Source organism: Microtus oregoni, unplaced genomic scaffold (genome assembly GCF_018167655.1).
Source record: "Microtus oregoni isolate MIOR12 unplaced genomic scaffold, Mior012 000021F_ref0000039, whole genome shotgun sequence".
NCBI classification, from domain to species: domain Eukaryota; kingdom Metazoa; phylum Chordata; class Mammalia; order Rodentia; family Cricetidae; genus Microtus; species Microtus oregoni.
Window position 1 is genome coordinate 22,660,795 of NW_024543080.1, and position 22,297 is coordinate 22,683,091.

General features: G+C 46.8%; 1 protein-coding gene across 3 annotated transcripts in view; it reads left to right on the top strand.

Annotated features, from left to right (window-relative positions):
- Window positions 1-299: 299 nt before the first annotated feature.
- Window positions 300-22,297, top strand: part of Tec (tec protein tyrosine kinase) — a 106,041-nt gene continuing 84,043 nt past the window's right edge. The window contains exon 1 of one of the 3 annotated variants that reach the window (XM_041671293.1): window positions 300-365. The gene's annotated coding sequence lies outside the window, so the exon portion shown is untranslated. Of the gene's footprint in view, window positions 366-515; window positions 543-926; window positions 952-22,297 lie in introns of those variants that run through there. The other 2 variants (XM_041671292.1, XM_041671291.1) reach the window with 2 other exon arrangements.

Here is a 22,297-nt window from a genome sequence, read left to right on the forward strand (position 1 = left end):
CCCTATGCTATGCTTTGCTGCTTCGAGCTTGCCAAATGACCCATTCTTTTTTTTTTTTTTTTAAATAGTTCAATACAGTTTAACTTTGGTACAATGTAAATGACCCATTCTTTTATCACCCCAGGGCACAGTGTCAACCGGTTCGCCCGCAGGAGCTAAGCGGAAGTGGAGGTCGGTTCCTAGTTCCGACAGGGCGCTCAGCCACCTACAGGTGTCACTGCTCCGGGCTCTCCCAGTCGGGGACAGACGAGCCTTTTCTGGATTGTTCTCTCGGGAAGGGAAGTCGGGAAGCCCACGCCGCGGCTGTGTGGATAAAGGACACTGGAGCCCCGGCCGCACGGCTTCCTTGAACTCACGGAAGGAAGGTGGGGGACTCGTGGTTGTGGACCACAGAGGGCAGGGGAGGCGCGGCGAGGGGCGGGTCCAGGGGCGGAGCTAGACGATGGGCGTGTCGGTGCGCACGGTCAACGCGCGCCCGGCTCGAGGCTCCGCAGTCTGGACGTCGCCCGGTCCCGGCTTGGCTCAGCCCGCGCTCTGTCTAGGTAAGGACTCAGGGACTCCTGGCGGGGTGGACCGGACGGGGTGCGCGCCCATGGAGGTGGCATCCACCTGCTGGAGGCTGACTTTAGTGGGATTGGGAAGAATCTTCTGTCTTTTGTGTAGAGGTGAGAGTGGGCTCTCCGCCTCAGGTGAGTGACCCGTCCTCTTCGGCCTGGAAGAAGGGACCAGTGCGCTCCCCTGATGGCCGCGCCTTCCCTGTGGCTGCAGCCTCTCTCCGGGCGCCCGATGTGAGCTCCTTTGGACTTGGTTTCTGAGGTGAAACCACTCGCTGTTGAGTTTCCTCCCCAGTAGAGCAGCAGGCTGCTTTTCTCCTCTGCTTGTCCCGCGGGAAAGTTAGAATTCACGAAGATGGGTCCACAGTTGCCTGTGCCGAGTGCGTCACCCCGTCAGGTGCACTTATTTATTTATTATTTATTTTTCCACCCTCTGGGAAGTGGTATTTGGATCTTGATAAACAGGGTCGGAAGAAACTATGTGGACCTTGTCCCAGGACGGTGCAATCTTCGCTGGATCTTAAATTTCTTAACTTTTTCCTGTCATTGGCAAATAACAGTTATGCGTTTATGTACCGGGTCCCATGTTGGGCCAGTCTTTGGGAACTGGAATATTTGATTAGACGAGTGGATCTCAGTGTTAAGTTGGAACAACAGGGTGGCTGATGGGTAAGTGGGTTTGGAGGCTCACCAGCATAGTTGTGTGCTTTAAGCTATGCCTTAACATTTTTCCAGTGAGTTCCCATTTTCCTCTTAGGAAACTCTGACAATCTATCCCCTCCCCAGATAATTCTCTTTTACAGAGCTAGGGAGTGGTAGGAGGAAGCACCAACGTATCAGCAAGCCTCCCAAGCATATTGTGGGGTTTAATAGATTAGTTAACGACACTGGTCGCTCTTTGGTCTGCAGGACTCAAATGTAATGTGGAATAGCTTGGTTTCTCTGGGGAGAGGTGGATAGAAACGTGGCTAAACTTATACATAAAGTATTTAGAAGCATTCTTTTTGTTCAGTTATGTTTTCATTGTTTAGGAAAGGCTTGTCCTTTCACTAGGCTCTTACTAATCAGATCGCTATTCCTGTCTTTGACAACTCAGGGTGCTTTCTGTGCTGTGTTTATGTTAATGGCCCCCATTCTTCCCACAAGGGTGTGTGCTTTCTGGCTTGTGGAACTGTGTGGGACAAGTATTGTAAACACATGCAAATCAATGCTATGCTCTAGTTGGCAATACCTTTGCCCTACATGGATCTTTGGCCTAGAATTTTCCTCTCTTCCCAAGTAGGAAAGAATCTAAAGTATGGATGTATGTTTTAGCGTTGCCAAACTGTAAAGTTTCCTTACTTTAGTCTGCATTAAGTTGTTCAGAGCAGGGCAGGGGCTATGTTTTTATGAAACCTGTAATGATCAGTAGATGGTCACCTTCTCCCTTACAGTTGATCGTTAAAGAAGATTGGAGAGACTGTGGACAATTACTGGTCTGTTTGTATTCTTCAAGAAGAATGACTAGCCTTCTTGCCTTCCTCCAGGCGCCTAGGGTGCTGGGAGATTGATTAGTCTTTGGGCCTCTACACACACCTCTGCCTACAGGTTCTCCAGGCTGCTCTGGTTGGTGCCTCCCTTCCTTGCCCTGCCTCTGTTCTTCTAGATTTTGGCATCCACTTCATTCCTCCCTGGGTCTTGACTCCCATCTGAGGGAGATCATTTGTTGTCTACAGCATTAGTAAGAGCACTGATACCCAGCGTGGTACTGGCTCCCCTGTGGATGCTCGGGAAGTGTCTGTTGATGGCATTGCCCCTGTTTAGGGCCCTCGTAAGATGCTCTCTCGTCTTGACCAGTGTACAGCAGGTGAAACAAAGTCTTTCAAGTTGAATACGTACCAACAGTTTTGGGAGACAGCAGTATTGGTTCAGTTAGGGTCCTCAGTGGAACATCCAGGTCTGTAAAAAAGGAATGAAATTGACCTGTGATCATTAGCAGTGGGAAGCTTATCTTGCTCAGTGTGATTATGCTATTAGAAGAGCTCTGTTGGGAAAAAAAACAACCACAAGCCACCTAGAGGAGAGGGTTTAGAGGATATTTTTCCATCCATGCTTGCTTCCACCAAGGTCTGCCTTTTTATCTCTGCCTGGGTCAGCCAGTCCTTCCTTGGGTTGGTGTGTAACTATTAATTTCCACTCTGTGTTTTACTCTATAGAGCTCAGATGACCTAAGTTACCATGAAACAGAGGTTGAAAGTTACAGTTTTTTTTTTCTTTTGAGAGATAAAAGGAAGGAATTAAAAACAACAAAACCAAACCGAACCCCACAAACAACTAGGTTACCATTGGGGAAGCAAACACATGTAAGTGTAAATATATGTAGGCCCAGAATGTGGGCTTGTGGACGGCTAGGTCAGGGTAGGCCACAGTGTTAATGGTAGGTCGATAGTCACAGCTAAACCAAACACAGATTTTTGTGTTCCTTGGAATTAATAACTGTTTGACTTGTGTGTGTGTGTGTGTGTGTGTACTTCTCATTAATTTAATCCACAACCCTTGACTAGTTAGTTTTCTAAGCCTTCCCTTAAAGGAATCAGGTCTTCTGCTAATTTCATTTTTCCCAGGAAGCTGAACCTGAACTTCCTGGCTTACAGTACTCTGGAGAGGTGGACTTCCATTTATGGGGACAGCTCTCACCCTGAGGCTGTCCTGTCACTGAGAATCCTGGGACTCTCCCATTCCCTCTTCCCTGTGGTCCATCTCCTGGTATCCATGCAACTTTCTTTATTTTGGTGGACTCTTCAGAACTTTCTGGAAAAGGATGCATGGGATGTCGAATCTTTCTGGGACTAAAAATGACTGAAGATACCTGTTTCCCCCTCAAAATTTGTAGATTGGCTGAGTGTAGAATTCTGGGGTGGAAATTTCAGAGGGTGGGTATTATCCAGGATCTTCTAAATTGTGACCTTCTGGGTCCTTAATCTTTATGCCCAGCCTGAGTAGAGGCCCTAGCCCTGCTGTGCTCTTCTGTGGGCTCTGACATATTTTCTTGTTCTCCACCATCTTCTCTGAGTTTCCTGGTGCTGTGCCTTGATCTGCCTTTGTTTTCATCTCATGTCCCGGGCCTTTGAGTCTGGGAATTTTTAGTTTGGGAAACATTCTTGAATTATTTCATTGGTGATTTTTTTTTCCTGTTTCTCCTATTTGTTGTTTTACGTTAGGTATTTTAGATCAATCCTCTTAGTTTGTACCTTACGTAATTTATGTCTTGTTATTTCCAAAATCTTTTGAGAAGATTTTTCTCAATATTAGTATCCATTCTAACATTGAGTTTTTCAATGTCTTTAACATTGTTACTCTTGTATTATTATTATTATTGTTGCTATGTAGTTTATGCCAGCCTAAAATTCACTTGCTATGTAGTTCATGCCAGCCTAGGCTGGCTCAAAGGCCATTCTCCTCCTGCCTTAACCTCACAAGGGCTGGAATTACAGGTGTGTCACCGTATCTGGTTCTAATAATGCTTTTAGCATTTTGAATTTAAAAGTTTTTTTTTGTTGTTGTTCTCCAAGTAGGTACAGTTGGGCACTCTGTGTGTGTGTGTGTGTGTGTGTGTGTGTGTGTGTGTGTGTATACACTTCTTTTTATTTTTTGCTTTTAGGATCTTATCTCTGGGGAACCGATTGACTTTTGACTTTTGGTCTAGAAGTGTGCCTTCCCTACCCCACAGTCCTGGGGTTTGCAAAAGTGTAGTGAAAACAGGCAGTGTGTTGGGGTGTTCCTTCTGGTCTGGTTGCCCTGGGTTACCCAGCAAGCTGAAGATGTGGGTTAGCTTGTTGGCTTTAGTTTCTTCTTAAGCTGATTCAACTGGACCTCCCAAGGCAGGCTGGGCTGGGCCAGGTGCAAAGTCTGTGGTGCCGTGACTGGGCCTTTTCTAGTTCTTTTTGATGTGTGGGTGTGACATTTACGTTTTTCCTGGAGATGGGCAATGTATGTGACACGAGTGTCCAAGGTGCTATTTTTCTGGTAACTCTCTGGCCTTGGACTGTTGTGTTGTCCTTGTGGTCAGATCAGGGCGATCTCCGATATCATTGCTGGTCTGGTGCGAGGGACCAGAGGGCTCTTCTGGTCTTCTCAGGGCTGAAGGAGTGCCTAGCTCTCACAGTTGCGACGAGGCTGGATGTGGAGTCTCAGAATCCTTTCGTGCTGCTTGTCCAAACTTGACCTGAAGGTAGAGAAGAGCCTCCACTTAACTTCTCCACGTTGGTGAAGGGATGTTGGAAGGTCCAGCTGACTTTTTTCTTTTTGTAGTGTTGGGAATGGAACCCAGAACCTTGAGCACGTTAGATGCTCCCTCATCCTCACAGAACTAAGCTTTCTGAATAGAGTCTAGTTAATCCCCTTGCCTTTTAGCTCCTTCATCTAAGAGTATGTGTTCAATTGTTGTCTTCTCCTCACCTTACAAATGTGTCTAGTGTTGTGTTCTCTCTCTCTTTTCTGATTTATACATCAATGGAAAAATACTTTTCTCTCTCAATTGATTTTATTGGGATTTCAGTGAGGGGTGGGTGTAGTAGGAGCTGCGGGTAGCATTCCTGCCGCCCGGCTCCCAGCCGCCTGGCTAGCTTATGCCCCAAAATAACAATACACAAACTGTATTCATATAAACTCTGCTTGGCCCATTTCTATTAAAGTATGTAGCACCCCAAGGTGTGCTTACTGGGAAGATTCTAGCCTACATCCATCTTGGGTCGGAGCTTCATCGCGTCTGCCACAGAGAGGAGAGGAAATGGCGTCTTAACTCCCTTCCTCTTCCTCCCAGCATTCTGTTCTGTTTACTCCACCCATCTCTGTTCTAACCTATGAGGCCAAGCAGTTTCTTTATTAGCCAATGACCTTCCTCCATCAGGTGGGGATGTGGGGTTGTTAAGGAGATGCTTTTGATCCTCCTGCCTTTAGTGCAGAGATGTAGATTTCCTCAGCAGCCGGTACCCAGACTCCAGCAGCTGGGTGTGAGTGGTGTGCTGTCTGTGTCCCTGCCTGTATCAAAAGTACATGCTTTCTAGCCAGTCTGCTGCAGAGAGTCTCACTGGATGGACCTCAGATGGCTTCAGTTCTCTCTAGTCCACTACTACTTGTAGGAAGCCAAGTCCGTGTGTGAACCAGGCTTAGCCCTGTGCACAGGAGCTCACTAAAGGGAGCTCCTCACTCTAGAGGGAGCTCACTGGTGTATGGGTCCTGGTCCTCTTTCTCCCCTCTGGGTTGTCTTTGAAGACTCTTAGTGGTTGCTTGGGCCACCACATGTCTTGTGTGAGGGTAATTTGAAGGATGGTCCATGCGTTGTTGGTGACCGTGTGGCCTCAGGACTGGCAGATATGGTTTCTCTGGAGGCCAGCTGCCTTCCCAGAATCCTCTCTTCCTGTTCTCAAGTGCTTGCCCTTCTTGGAATGTGTACCGAGTTCCTGTTTCTGGCTGGCAGAACAGGGATACTGACTTAGCCTGCCCTTAGCAACTTTCCCGGCCCCAGCTTACCAGCTGAGTCATCGCTCAGTCTCTCTTCTTGAATTGTGACCTTCAACATTTTTTTCCAGGAGCCTCACGGCCTCAGCATTCTCAGTGGTGACACACAGAGGACTGCCCCCAGGCATCAGCCTCCACAGAAGCAGGAAGAGCATTTTTCCCTAAGCATTTTACCTGCAGGCAGGCAGAGCGTTGGACTCTTGGAAGGCAGGTGTGCCCAGGGATGGGGAGGAGTGTGAGCAGTGGGCATGACTGCAAAACAGCCAGCTTTGACTTGACCATCCGTGGTGGCTGAGAGACAAGGACAGACATCAGAAAAGAGCCATGTTGCTGTTCCCCAGTGGGTGCCCACAGATCGCTTCAGTTCTCTCTAGTCCTCTACTAGTTGAGCAAAACTGTAGGAAGCCAAGTCCATGTGTAAACCAGGCTTAGACTAGGAGAAGCCTAAACACATTGGTTTTATTATTATTATTATTATTATTGTTGTTGTTGTTGTTATTTTATTTTGTCTTCATGATTGGTTCTCTCTATGTAGCCCAGGTTGGCCTTGAACTTATGGTCCTCCCAATGTAGCCTTAGAGGAGTTGAAATTACAAGAGTGTACCATTATGTCTACTGGGCCTTTTTTCCAAAGGGAATACTTGTGTGTATCTATTTGTCTGTCTATCTGTCCGTCTGTCCATTCATCCATTTATCATCTAACTTTTGTTTTGAGATGGGGTATCTCTACATAGCCCTGGCTAACCTGGAACTCACCATGTAGACGGGGCTGGCCTTGAACTCACAGAGACCCTTTAGTCTTTTTGTCCCCAGTGCTGGGATTAACGGTGTGCATCATCACACTGGGCTCTTTTTTTCAGAGTGAGACATGGTCTTCCTGTTAGACCCGTACACACCTAGTGTAGCCTAGGTTATACTCATCCACACCCAGTGTAGCCTAGGTTAGACTTAGACACAGCTGACTCTCATACTTAGAAAGGTTTGAAGCTGTCAAAGCCCCCTTTGGCTTACACATTTCACATGAACTGGTTTTGTTTTCCCACCTGTATTGTAGATACTATTCTAGAGAAAGCACAGTATTAAAAAAAAATACTTGAGGCCGGGCGGTGGTGGCGCACGCCTTTAATCCCAGCACTTGGGAGGCAGAGGCAGGCGGATCTCTGTGAGTTCGAGACCAGCCTGGTCTACAAGAGCTAGTTCCAGGACAGGCTCCAAAACCACAGAGAAAGCCTGTCTCGAAAAACCAAAACCAACCAACCAACCAACCAAACAAATAAATAAATACATACTTGAATGACTTTTCCCAGATACTAGTAGACACTTTGCAGTTAAAAAAGATCTTGTCATAATTAAGCATCTTCTGTCTTGTCTAAATTAGGTGTGTTCCTGACTTGAGTTTTTCTTTGCCCGTATAGAAGGAGACATAGAATCTTTGTGTATTTTTCTGGGTGTATTGTTTCTCATATTTGTTAGAAATATTCTTCACAGAAACATGTGTTGTTGTTCATATTTTCTGTCTATGCTTTTCCTTAACATAGTGCCAGACATTACCTTGGCTTTTGTGGTAAAGATGAACAACGTATGTGTGTGTGTGTGTGTGTGTGTGTGTGTGTGAGAGAGAGAGAGAGAGAGAGAGAGAGAGGGAGAGAGAGAGAGAGAGAGAAGTACATGTGGTAAGATGGTCTCTGATGAAGGGGGGAGACCTTTGGATTCCAGCAGTATGTATATATTTTACTCTTGTAACTAGCTAACTCCTTCTCACAGGCTTCAAGTCCCCATCCATGGTGTGAGATGTGAATCCCACAGATTTCTGTTGGATGTCCTTCTCCTTCTACCCCGATTCAGTGGCCAGCACCTTTACCCCTTCCCTTTTATCCTGTACACAGATCTATCCGGGACTCTGATTTTTCCTTAGAGACCCCCGCTTCCTCATGTGGCCACCACTATTAGATTTCAGCTACGGCCTATGACATCTCCACATGAACCGGACCAAAAACGGACTGAATCTTGTTTCTTTTTTCTTTTCCCATACAGGGATGATTTTAGGGTCTTATGCTTTTTTTCCGCTTTGGGGGACAATTTTTCTTCCTACTCCCTCCCGGGATGAAGGGCTTCAGTCTCTATTAACTACTGCTATAGAATCACACATATAATCACCATGAAAGGGGCACCAGCCATGTGAGGGCATCCCAGACTTCCAGTTTCCCCCTCTTGGTCCTCTGAGATTGACATCATGACATGCGTGTAGGAAGAGTAGGTTTAGGCACAGATGGCTTGAGGCTGTGTGTGCAGTTGTTGGGCTGTAAGTCAGATGTAACAGTCAGAAGAACCTGGCAGAGCTGTGTGGTGTCGCACGCCTTTAATCCCAGTTCTTGGGAAGCAGAGGTAAGAGGATCTCCATGAGTTCGAGGCCAGCCTGGTCTACAGAGCGAGTTTCAGGACAGTGAGGGCTCCACAGTGAGACCCTATCTCAAAAAAAAAAAAAAAAAGGCAGTAGCAGGTGACAGGCCCATGTCTAGGGCCTTGTTCTTCTTGGACATATTGTTTCTTTAGACTTTTGGTAGGAAGTCTCCAAGGGTCAATAACAAAAGGTGGAGAGGTTTTGATGGTGACTCTAACTCTCTTTGTCCTTTGTACTGGGTCAGGGTTTACCAATCTTCCTGTGAAGGCATCTGAGGTACTTGGGAAACTCCAAGCCCTCCTCCCCCATTCCTCTACCGGGCAAGCAAGCAGGGTTCAGGAAAGTGTGCTGGCCATCAGGGGCGGCTGAGACATTTACCATAAAAGAGTGAGGGCGGAGCAAATTCCTGCTTAGATCTGGCTCTCCAGACATCTTTCCTGCTATCTTGTTCCCATGCTTTAAGCCTCAGTTGTATTTCTAAGTCAGCTATTAACTGGAATTATGCTCCCATGCTTCAGCTATTTCCATCTATTAAACAAAGCGTAATGACACATAATTAATAGCCCACTTCAGAAAGGTACACAGCCGAATGCTTGTAAAAAACTTTGAGCTTTTCTGAGGGTGTTTTATACACATGCGTGAACAATGAGATGGCTTCTCTATTTGGCAAAGAACACCTGTATTGTGCCCATTTTATAGACAGGAAAAGTGAGCCTAAGAGGAGGCGGTGTCTTGCTGAGGATCAGAGGGTAAATTTAGCATAGTTGTCTCTGGAGTTTTTCTCAGACTTGTTAGAACAATGAAATATAAACTTCCCCATCTGTCCATCCATCCATCTGTCCGTCCGTCCATCTGTGTGTGTGTGTGTGTGTGTGTAACGCATGCTTAAGTAGCATGATTATACTGCTTTAACCAAATGCAGCATTTGAAGAACATGCTCCTACTTTATTAACTTCATTAGGATCCCCTCATTTTAAAAGAATTGCTTGAGAAGTCCATTAACTTCCTTCCTTTTTTCCTTCCTTTCTGCCTGCCTTTCTTTCTTTTTAAAAAAGGTTTATTAGTTTTGTATATATCTGTGTGAATTTAAATGCACTATGTGCATGTAGGTGCCCACAAAGGCATGAAGGCATCGGATCTCCAAAGCTGGAGTTATAGACAGATATGAGCTTCCTGATGTGGGTGCTGGGAACTGAACCCAGCTCCTCTGCAATACTCTTAACACTTGCGCCTCATTAGTTTTCTTAAAGAATTTTAGAAAATGAAGGAATTCAGGGGGAAAAGTGTGCCTTTCAAGGTGATCTTGGAACTGTTCTACACAAAACTATTACCTGGGAATCAGTGGGTGCTGGGGAGAAGTGTTTTTAAGAATGAATACTCAAGAGAATGGAAATGTCAAAGGACGAGGCATTTCTTAGGATTCAGGTGAGTGGACTCGTCTGATGATCATTTTAAAAACAGTTGATCCAGAAGAGGCAGGTGCTGTCACAGCACCGTGACCAGATATCGAATGGAAGCAACTTAAAAGGAAGAAAAATTTATCTCAGCTCATGGTTTTAGAGAGATTTCAGTCCACCATAGCAGAAAGAGTGAGTCTCATCATAGATAGGAAATGTAGACACACACATGGAGGGACGGGGAGAGAATTTTATATTCCATTTGTTCTATCAGGTCTGAGGGAAATTCCATGGATATGGAGTTAAATTTATCCTCTGGTCTCCAGCAAGAAAGCACTCCTTTAAGGCTCACTTCTCTACTGTTCCTGTCTGTGATGTCTGTCATGACAGCGCAATCTGTCATGTCAGCCGCATCCATGGTGATGGGAGCCTGAGGCTGTAGCATGTTCCCATGGTGGCAGACAGAAAAGGGAGAGCTAGACTGGACACAGAAGTGAGTGTAGGCTTCAAAGGCACCCTCCCAGTGACCTGGTTCTGCCAGCCCCACCTCCTAGAAGCTCCCTGCCTTCAAAATAACTCCACTGGCTTGGAACCAGATGTTCAAAACACTAGCCGTTGGGGACATTTTGGATTCAATCATAATAGGTGGTTAGTGAACCATAAGTAATTTCACTCATTTTTTTTTTCCTGTGATAGTTTCCCAAGTTTTTATTGATATTTCTTGAAAACATAGTGGGCTTAGAGAAATAGGTTCATCTGGGGAGTAGAAGACTGAGCAAAATATTCCCAAAGTGCTCTGCTCTTTAGAAGGATCAGCGAGGAGACAGGTGGCCAGGGTGCCACCTTTGCATCTCAGACACCGAGCTAGCTAGTGCCAGGGAAGCCATTTGTGCTGACTACTCTTCTGTCAACTTGACACAAGCTAGAGTCTTCTGAAAGGATAAATGAGAACATGCCTCCCTAAGATCAGGCTATGGGGCAATTTTCTTAGTCAGTGATTGATGGGGCAGGCCCAGCCTATTGTGGGGTTCATTCATCACATCATCAGGATGTGTGCCACCATCCCTGAACTGGTGGTCCTGGGTTCCGTAAGAAAGTGTGCTGAGCAAGCCATGATGAGCAAGCAAGTAAGCAGCACCCCTCCATGACCCCTGCGTCAGCTCTTGCCTTCAGGTTCCTGCCCTGCTTGAGTTCCTGTCCTGACTTCCCTCAGTGAGGAACTGTTATCTGTGAAATAAACCCTTTTCTCCCCAGGTTGCTTTTGGTCATGGTGTTTCATCAAAGCACTAGAAACCCTAACTACAACCATATTCACCTGAGTGCTCCTTTACCCCAGTAGTAAACATTTCACATGTTTATTGGGTCTGTATAATGTGTCAGGACCTCTGCTAAGGTCTACTCATGGCTCAACACATTTCACTCTCTAAATTTAAACTCTCAAATGAGTAAGATTATTTTTGGCATTTTGTAGACTAAGGGCCTGAGGTTCAGTGAGGTTTTGCTATACTTCTAAGTATTTTCTGAGCCTGGAGCTCTCTCCTTTGTGTTCTGCTGGGCCCCTTTCTCACCTACTCAACATATTTGAAAGCCTGGGGTCAAATACGAAGATCTGCCCCTCATAAAATGAAAGCAGTTATTTTCTTCAGGTGTGGCCCCAAACCCTCAGCCCTGAAGAGAGCCCGAGTGCACTTTATGGCAGCAGATGGAGATACTCCGTGAGCCACGCTGACTCGGACATTCTGCTAACAGGGCTGTGGATGTGGCTCAGGGGTAGGCCTCGCAAGGCCTCGGGGTGGATCTCTAGACATAAATCCGTAGAGGGAAGCTTCAATACTCTGATTTCCCTGTATAACCATATCGTAAATGATTGTTGAGAAGCAGCTAGGAACAACACGAGATAATAAACGCAGCGCAACAGAATGCAGTGTGATTCAGTCCCGTGTCCTGTGTAGGGCAGTTCGCGAAGTAACAGAGTTGCCGTTCATGGGGAGATGTTTTACACTGCTCAGTTTTAGATCAAAGTGCCTGCAGTGGGAAGGCTGTGTTGTCTGCAGTGCGGAGAAGCTTTGTGTGGTCACAGCCACGTTGATGCCAGCACAGTTGCAGAGCAGACAGTTCCCCTGGCTCCAGAAGACCCACTTGACCGCCCCCATCTTATTTACCTGCCTGTCTCTCAGGCTACCAGACATAGCTGTGCGGGTTCTTGCAAAACCGTGGGCTGTCATTTGCATCAGAGACTTGGTGGTCAGCTTCTTTTCTGCTACAGATTTTAGAGAGATAAAGGCAATGCTTTTAAAGGAAGGTGTTGGGCCTCCTAAGTTGTGCACAGGCATTTCGGGGAGAGAATGAGTAGCCGTCATCTCTGCGTCTGAGTGAGCATAACTGTATTATTATTATTACCATGACTCCTTCCGATGAGCAGGGTTTTATCCACCCTTGCCGGAAAGCAGCTCCAGTCAGCCTCTCCTCCTGCTGAGAGTGTGCCCAGAGGCACGTTACCCTCCACACTGTTTTACTTTGGAGCCGTCTGTGTCTTCTTGGTGATTTCATTCCCAGGTGCACAACACATTTCTTGATTTGCATTGTCACCTGGCTTTAGTTCCTGGGCCTTTGGCTTGTGTCCTTAGTTGCTCTAATGCTCTTTGACCCCAGACTCACCGATGGAAGTGCTGACGTGGCTCTCCTTCATGGAGTCCCCGCTCACCCTTCATGTGGTACAGGCCTTCTCATGACAATGTCATCGTGGTGGTTTCTAATAATAGTGATGGGCTCTGGCTTGCTTCCTGGCAGGCATTGTGCTGAGCTGTTCATGTGTGTTATTTAATTTATTTAATTTAACCCTTGTAAACATCTCCAGGAGGCAGGTATTATATCCCATCGTCTAATAAGGAACTGGAGGCATTGAGAAATGAAGTATTTTACCTGAGGTCATATAGCTGATGAGGGTCAGCCCCCTGACTTGGAAGCTCTTCTGGATTGGATTGTTATTACTGGGGTTGAGCTACTGTCTGTGGTCCCTGAGTCCTTAGGAACAGGAGCCCCACCATAGTAGGCTCACTGTTTTTTGGCCCTGGCTTCTTGTCTTTGGGGACTGGAGTTCAGGTGGTTTGGGTAGAACTCAGTCTAAGGAGTCCCTGCATCAGACCGTGTGAATGGCTCGGGAGCTGGTACTTAATTCTGGCTGCCTCCCTGCTCCCCTTCTGCTTTCTTTAAGCAAGGAGGTTTTCTCTGGCTCCTAGGAGAGAGTGAGTTGTCACCCAGGGGGACGTGGCAGTGAGCTGTGGGGAGAATGGAGACAGCCGCCTTTGAAGCTCAGGGTTCTGCTGTGCTCATGCATCCAGGGCTTTAGACTTCTGTGAGCCAGTACGTTTGTGTTGTTGTTTACTTAAATCTAATTATTTACAGTTGACTAAATCTTCTTCAATTCTGAAAATGCAGCCTTAGCTTCCCGATTGCCATGGTCCGTCTCCAGGGGAGCATAGGCATTCTTGGGCCTTGCTGTCTCCTCAGGACCCAGATGTCTTTGATCCCTGCAGACTTTGGGTCCTATCAACCTTTGTGCTTCCCTCCTAGGTGTCACTCCTTTCCCCAGTGAAAGGAGACACCACACCCAACCCTCCCGTAGCACCCTCCCCTTCCCCAGGGGTCGCCCACACACATGGGTATGGGCGGGGTGAACGTTGATCCTTGAATAGAATAGTAGAGAAATCTGTTCTTCATGGACATTAGGGAGTAATCACCATCCTACTCTTTGAATGCTGATCAAAGACAGCTGAGGACGCAGCCCATGTGGCTCCCAGCCCTCTCTGGGATCCCAGCCCAGCTTGGACCAAAGCCTCCTTCTCGGCCCTATTTGCTTTGACTTTTCCGCCTCTCCGGTCTGCTGTTTGCCTGTGGCCTTTCACCCCGGCTGTGATTCTATACTCCATCCTTCCACTGGCTTCCTTCCTGCAGCCCTCCGAGAGGGAGACCTTGGTTCCGCTGTGAATCAGTTCTCCCACACACAGCCCGAACACTCCCTTCCCTGTAGCCCTCAGAGAGGGTTACCTCTGCTACGCCCAGGGCATCTCTTTCTGCCCTTCTCCTTTAGAGTTCAAGCCATTCTTGCACATACCCTCCTGGCTTCGCCTCCTACCAGCCTGTTAGTCATTCTGGTTTGATGACTTCTGTTCCTTTTTCCCAGCTCTGCCTCTCCACCCGCCCCCATCTTCATGTGTGCAGCTAACTTTCTGTTTGCTGTAGCGGTGTATATGGTTGCTTGTCTGTGGGGGTCTGTAATGGGAGTGGCTGGTTGTGACAAAGGGGGACTTTATGAGAGATTACCTGTAAGCCAGACCTTGAGAAACAAATAGGATTGCTGTAGGTAGCTCAACAGTTGAGGAGCTGTCCAGGCAAAGGGAACAACTTGTGGAGAACCTAGAGATACGAAAAGGCTTGCTGGGGTACTAATGGTAGGAAGGGAAGAGAGAACCCAGTTCCATGAGGCATAATTGTATTGGCCATTCTGCTGCCTAGGAGCACCAGGCCCTACCTGGTGATGGGAGGTTTACATTCTGGGATGCTAGGAGACAGTGGCTGTATACTAGCTAGGAATCAAAGTTCTCAGTCCTTTAATTACCCTGGGCATTAAAAGTCAGATAACTTCCTTCATGATAGTAAAAATGACGTACACTATATAAGCTTATGATGTCTCTCAAAGCATGTTTTATAGAATACTACAACTCCGAGAGATGTTAATAAGGTTCAAGGGAGATAGAATGAGTTCTATGACCAAATAAAGTTGGGAAACACTGTATTTGATGTGATTCATAGAGCATGATCACATATTAAGTGCTCTCAGAAATGCATGCAAGAAACAGGCTTGATGTTGTTTAGGTCAGGTTTTTCCAAATAAATGAACTTGGTCATTCATTCCTCTGTCCATTAAACATGTAGGAAGCACACACTATAATGGCATTGCTATAACATACAATAAACATGTAGAAAGCACACACTATTATGGCATTGCTAGCCACCGTGCCCTGCTGTAGAGAATGTTGGCATGCCCCTGCCCTTGTGAGATTCTGGTTGGGCATAAGTACTTGTTGTTGTCTGACAGGTTGGGAGGTGTTGGGAGGTGCTTGGTGTGGCAAAGCCCATGCAAAGGTTGTTGAAACATCCCTGCTTGTACTCCAGCGTGGAGCGATGTAGAATGACTGCCTATCTGCCTGTCCCTCTGGCCTCGTGCCTCTGTCTTGCATCAGCCTCTCCGCCTCTTCACAGAGATCTTCCTGTCCCACCTGCTCTGCTTGGACGGAGTACATGGCAAGGAAACTTTCAGGTCTGGGAAGTCAGTGACTCGCCCGAGGTTACCCAGCTAGTTGCCGAAGAAGAGCCAGAACCTAACCCAACTGGTTCTAAGTTCTGTGCTCATTGCGTTCTTGATCAGAAGGGGCAACTTGAAATGCTTAAATATGGAAAAACCCAGAACTTTAAGTAGACTCAGTAGGTTGAGTGAGACCCTGTGGACGATGGTAGTTTGACCAGTGTAACACGGGTCTCCATCACCATCCTTCCTGCTGAGTGACGAGGTGACCGTGTGCCGGGCCAGGTACTTCCTGTGCATTTCTTTCATTTCACAGCCCTGTGAAGTAGTAATTACTACCTTGTTTCATAAATGAGGAAGGAAACGCGGAGAGTGAGCGTAGTATCCATTTTGCACAGTTTGTGAGGCTAGAGCCACACTTCTATTCTCGGCTGTTTTGAGCCCATCCCGTGTGAGGTGTTACGGTTTTTATGTTCAAACTGGCAGAGCCAGTGTGTCTTTTCCTCTTTCCATGTTATCTTGCCACCTTTGTGAAAACCGAATTTCAGCCAGTTCTCAGAAGGCTGAGTCAAAAGAAACACTGCAAGTTCAGGGCTAGTCAGAGCTCCTTAGTGAGACTGGTCTCAGCAAAACAAAACAAAACCAACCATAAAACAAGCAAAAAGACAGACCACACACACACACTCTCTCTCAACTAAAACATACAAAATAACCCTTCTCTCAAAAAGGATCTGGTCCACTCACTGACGAACTCAGCTAGGAAGCTCCCGCACAACATTTAATGAGAACCTAAACGGTGTGAAAGAACCATCTAGGGATGGTTGGAATGTACATGCAACTTAACAATTAATGGCAAAAACATACAGCAAAAGTACACAGAATTAAGAAAAATTTACAGCGATTACTAGAATGCTAAGAATGGGAATTAAACAGAATATAATGGACGAGACGTTTTATTTTTTTCAGTTATTAGTTTTTTGTTTTACTTATTTATTTAGTATTTATTTTATGTGTATGGGTGTTTTGGTGCAGCTATATGCACCATATGAATGCCTGGTGGAGTATTGGATCTCCTGAAAGTGGAGTTAAGAATAGTTGGGAACCACCATGTGGGTCCCAGGAATTGAACCTAGGACCTCTGCTCTTAACCCCTGAGCCATCGCTCCAGCCTTCACTGATTGATTTTTTTTTTCTGAAATAGGCTCTTACTGAATAACCCTGGCTGGACTTGACCTTGCAACCCCCTTGTTTCCCCAGTACTGGGACTGCAGGCTTGCGTCCAGCTAGTCTGTCTGGTTTAGATCTGGGATGCATCAGTTATCTTTCTTGTTGCTGTGATAATAGCAGCTTAAGGAAGGGTTTGTTTTGGTTCACAGTTTGCAGGTCCAGTCCATCACAGCCCAGAGCTCTGGTGGCAGGAGCTGGAGGACTGGTCCCATTACATCCACAGTCAGGAGGCAGAGAAGAGGTGATGCTTGCTAGTGCCTAGCTCATTAGCATCATCTTGTTCAGCCCAGGGCTCTAGCCAGGCGGGTGGTGTAACCCACAGACATGCTGGGTCTTCACACCTCAGTTCAACCTAATCTAGATCATTCCTCACAGGCGTGGACAGGAACTTGTCTCCTAGGTGAGTGGAGATTCTGTCAAATGATCGGTTAATATTAACTATAGCAGGTAGTGAGAGCAATGCCTTTTTTTGTGAAAATGACATGTAAGATAAAATTCAAATTAGAAGGAGTAGGTGGAGTGGGGAAAGGAAGGGGAAGGAAGAGGTACAGAGATAGGTAGATAAGAAACATCCTTAGGCAGAAGGCCCATCACGTACAAAGGATGGATTTCTCAGCTGCAAGAACAAGAAGGATGGTAGTATGTTTAAGTCATGGTGGGTCAGGGTGAGGGTGGTCCTAAATACAGTTGGAGTAGGAGGTACGCTAAGTTAAAGTGGCTCTTAGTGTACGCCACTTTATAAGCAGGAATAACAACATGGACATGATTCATGCTTTTAAAAGACTGCGCTGACTGGCGAATGGAGAAGCTATTACAAGGAGATAAGGAGAACCCAGCGGGGGACATTGCAGTAGTTTTGATAAGGTTATGATGGTGGCTATAGTTTTATCAGTTATCACCACAGTCATGCTGTATAACACATCCCCATATAAACTCAAGAGCATACAGGAACAATGATTCATTGCTGTGCAGGAGATTATGGAATGGTTATGTCGTTTTCCTGATCTGAGCCAGGCTCTGTTGGTCTTGACTAAGCTAGCCCGTGCTGTGTGCCTGTAGTAACTGCGGGTCAGCTGAGTAGTTTTGCCATACTGCCTGGGTTTTTAACTGTTTGGGGTTGGGAGTACCGAATGTCAACTGCTTTAGGAGGACTTTGCTGGGGTAGCTCAGTTCTTTCCCATAAGTCCACTATACCCTTCTGAGAGCCTAGCTTGGCCTTCTTCTCAGCATCATTTATTTTTATTTATTTTTATTTTTTTTAATTGAGAAAAGGAGAAAAAAAAAACAAGTTTCCACCTCCTCCCAGCCTCCCATTTCCCTCCCCCTCCTCCCACCCTTCTTCCCCTCCCCCCACTCCTCTCCCCCTCCCTCTCCAGTCCAAAGAGCAGTCAGGGTTCCCTGTCCTATGGTAAGTCCTAGGTCCTCCCCCCTCCGTCCATATCTAGGAAGGTGAACATCCAAACTGGCTAGGCTCCCACAAAGCCAGCACATTAAGTAGGATCAAATCCCCTTGCCATTGTCCTTGGCGTCTCATCAGCCCTCATTGTTCGCCGTGTTCAGAGAGTCCAGTTTTATCCCCATGCTTTTTCGGTCACAGTCCAGCTCCCAGTAGATCAGCTCCACTGTCTCAGTGGGTAGGTGCACCCCTCGTGGTCCCGACATCTTTGCTCATGTTCTCCCTCCTTCTGCTCCTCATTGGGACCTTGGGAGCTCAGTCCAGTGCTCCAGTGTGGGTCTCTGTCTCTATCTCCATCCATCACCAGATGAAGGTTCGCAATGATATTTCACTCGGTGCCCAGATTGAAACTCCGTGCTGCTTGGTTAGCTCGCAAACAAAGGGCCCACCCTGCTTGCTGCAGGCAGGCTATGGGGACAAAAAGGTCAGCATCATTTTTAAGGGCTGTGGTATAGAACAGAGACTGGAGGTACAAACAGGCAAAGGCATCTTAAAATCGTACCTTTGGTTTAGTTTGCTTCTACCCTAAGTCAAAGCAGGTTATTTGAAGGCCTCCATAGTCAGTGTGGCAGGGTGTGGGCAGCTGGCAGTCCCTGAGGTGAGAGGAGAACACAAGAATTTGGGGTGATGGGTGTGAATGCTAATGGAGGAAAGTGGAGGAGAGAGTTGAATAGACTTAGAAAATACTTCCTATCTACAGCTTGAAGAACATGCTGAAAAATTAGATTTAAGATATGAGGGTGGGGTTGTGGGGGGGAATCAAAGAAAGCTCCTGGATTTGAGCCAAGTGGCTAGGGAGCCAATGAGGCATTTCCTCAGATAGCCAAGACTGGGTCAGAAGCAGGCTTTGGGGTGCCTAGAGATCTGAGATACCTGGCAGGTTCTGAGAGAAAGATGTCAAGATTGTGGTTGGATGTAGAGATGAAGATCATCCCCGAGGAACTCAGGGACGAGCAAGTGGATTTCAGAGGCATCAGTAGCGCCTGAAGCCATGACATGAGACCAGCCAGAAAGAGTATCTAGGTATGGAAGCAAAGCAGGCCCAAGAAGGAGTCTGGCATACACGGAAAAGTGAAATCCAGCAAAGAGGGGCTGATTCAGTCAGTGTTCTATCGCTGTGAAGAGACAACACGCCCAAGACTACTCCTATAAAAGAAATGCCTACGGTTTCAGAGGTTTAATCCATTATTATCATGGTGGGGAGCCTGGTGTCATAGACAGGCATTGTGCAAGAGCAGTAACTGAGAGCTTTGCATCTTGATGTATAGATCGCATGCGGAGGGGGGGGGAAGAGGAGAGAGACTTACATACACAGAGACAGCCAGCAGACACTGGGCCTAGCATAGGCTTTTGAAACCTCTAAGCCCACCCCCAGTGATGCATTTTCTCCAACAAAACTACACCCACTTCAATAAGACCATGTTTCCTAATTCTTCTCAAATAATTCACCGACTGGGGACCAAGCCTGCAAATAAATATGATTGAGAAAGTGCAGCTTCTAAGACCAAAGAAATAGAGGCCGGGAGAGGCTGAGCACCTACATGTGTTGAATGCAGCTAGGAGGTGAATTAAGAAGTGAGCACCAGGTCTGGCCATGGGGATATCCTTAGTGACGGACAGGTACAGTCTAGGTAGACTGACAGACAGAGCCTAGTGGGAAGAGTTTGAGGGAAGCATGTGAGGGGAGACAGGCTGGCAGAAAAGACAATCTCATTTGTCAAGGACGTTTCAGAAATAGCTTGGTACTCAGAGGTGCAGGCAGGTCAAGTGAGTGGTTCCTTTGGGGGATTGTAAATGATGTACCATGCCAGGGAAGGTGGGGTGCGCTGAGGACAGAGGACTACTTGATCAAGATGCCAGAGAAGAGGGGTATTCCCACTCCATGTTTTATGGTCAATTAGGAGTAAAAGTGTATGTATGCCCTCTGTTGGAACAGTTTCTGATGTCAACCTGGGTGGAGGGTGCATGAGTTCTCTTGTCCTTCTGGGCAGGTTTGGTGCCTGTGCAGTAGGCTCAGCTGACACACTCACACATGCATGCACACACACACTCACACACACATTCACATACACACATGCATGCACACACACATGCATGCACACACACATGCATGCACACACACACTCACACACACAAACCACACTCACACAAACCACACACACACTCACACACACAAACCACACACACACACTCACACACACATGCACACACACTCACACACACGCACAAACCACACACACACTCACACACACAAACCATACATACACACAGATACACAGTTTCACATATGTACTCACATGTACTTTTTCTTTTTTTTTTTCCTTTCTTTTTTTTCCTTCTCCAGTGCTGGGGATCAAATTCAGAAAAAATACTCCACCACTGTGCTCCTTTCTTTTTTTTATTCAACCACTACAGAGCAAAGCCCTTTTTGGAACAGTCTCCTGCATTGGTTTGCACAGGAGCGGCCCCCTCCAGGCTCATATGTTTGAGTGTGTTCCCAGTTGGTGCACTGTTTAGGAGGGATTAGGAGGTGCAGTCCTGTTGAAGTAGGTGTGGCCTTGTCGGAGGAGGCCAGGCATGTGTCTCTGTGTCCCTCTCCTCCCTCCTGCCCGTGGATCAGATGTACCCTCTCAGCCACTGTCTCCGTGCCATGCCCGTCTGCCTGCCATTGTACGTCTCATCACGAAACTCACAAACTCTAAACAAGCCCCCAATTAAACGCTTCCTCTTCTAGGTTACCTTTGTCACGGTGTCTCTTCACAGCAGTAGTAACCAGCCCTAACTAAGGCATCTCTGTAGGACATGCTCTCTGTGTCTTGCACTGAATACTGATGTTGGTAAATTCAGCCTTAGGTTTTGATGTGGTTTACAAGTTTGGCAGATCCCAGTCTGAGCTAGGAAGGGAATATGAATTAATGCGCTACCTTCTCATTCAGGCTCTTAGACCAGCATCATTTGCTTTTGCTTTTTGACTGATACGAAGAACCGATGGCATCTGGTAATGCAGATTCCCATTGATTCATAGACTAATGATCGTAGCTGACAACTCAGGATCCCAGAGAAGCTTGCATTCTGGAGTTCCAGCTGAGCCCGACTTCCTTTTAGAGTTTTTTAAGCCACTGTACTTTTGAAGTGTAAAGTAGGCACTGGAGAAATGGCTCATGGGTAAGAGTGCTTGGAACAGAAGTGTGGGATCTGAGTTTGAGTCTCTAGAACCCATGTAAAAAGTGGTAGCCCATGTCATAATGGCACAATGGAGGGTAGACAGAGAATCCCCAGAAGTTCATGGACCAGCTAGCTTACATAACAACAAAGCTACAGGAGAGGCTGTCGCCAACAAGGTGGACAGTGCAGACCAACATTTGAGGTTGTCCTCTGATCTCCACGTGTGTGCCATGGCATGTGGGGCCCACACTCACACACATCCTCCCCACACTCAGAGATTTTAAAAAGTATACAGCCAACGTATCACACACTGGAGATCTGAAGTGTGTTTTGGCTGAGGACAAGCAGATAGTCAGCATTCTCGAGGATCTGTTTTAATTAGCCCTCTGGGAGTGTACACGCAGAGTGTGCCAGGTGGGCTGGTGAGGGCGTGTAGAGAGATGAGGTGCCTTGTCAGGGTTTAGTAATGACCTTGGAGAGGCTTTGTTCCATGGCCTCAACTCCACTTTATTGTTTCACTATTTTAAAACACTCGTGCCTTATAGTGTGAACTGAAAACACTCGTGTCTTATAGTATGGACTGAAAAGTCACACCTTTGCCCGTCTGCTCAGAGCTTGCTTGCTTCCTTGCTTTTTTTGTAATTTTAAATGTTTATTTTACGTGTATGAGTGTTCTGTCTGCATGTATGTACGTGTACCATGTGTGTGCTCAATGCCTTTGGAGGTCAGAAGAAAGCATTAGCTCCCCTGGAACTGGAGTCATGGGTAGTTGTGAGCCATCATGTGGAATCAAACCTGGGTCCTCTGTAGAAACATCCTTCCAGCTCCTCTGAGCTTTCTGATTTGCTGGAAGTAACACTGAAAAGAACACCTACCTGTCAGGGTCTTAGGATTCTAACCCCTAATAATCAGAGATTTCCTAGCTTACTGTTAGTTAAGAGGAGCACAAATGAAGCTAAGAAACAGGACTTGGATCAGATGCAGTTTTTCCCAGGCTAGGTGCTTCAGGCCTGTAAACCCTACTTATGAGGCTGAGGCAGGAGGAGTTGAGGTTTGAGACTTGCCTGGGCTACAGTCTAAGTTCAGAGTCAGCCTGGACAAAATAGTGAAACCCTCCCTCAAAATGAAAAGCTTCAAAAGAGACCGGAGCACGTACCTTACAGTGGTGGAATGCTTGCCTCGTGTGAGGTTTGGTCACCAGCACCGCAGGCAACCGATTAGGTGGTGTTGGGATGTGTGAGTACTTCACTGGGGGGCTCTGGTTCTCTGCGACTGGGGGCCTTCTCTCTTACA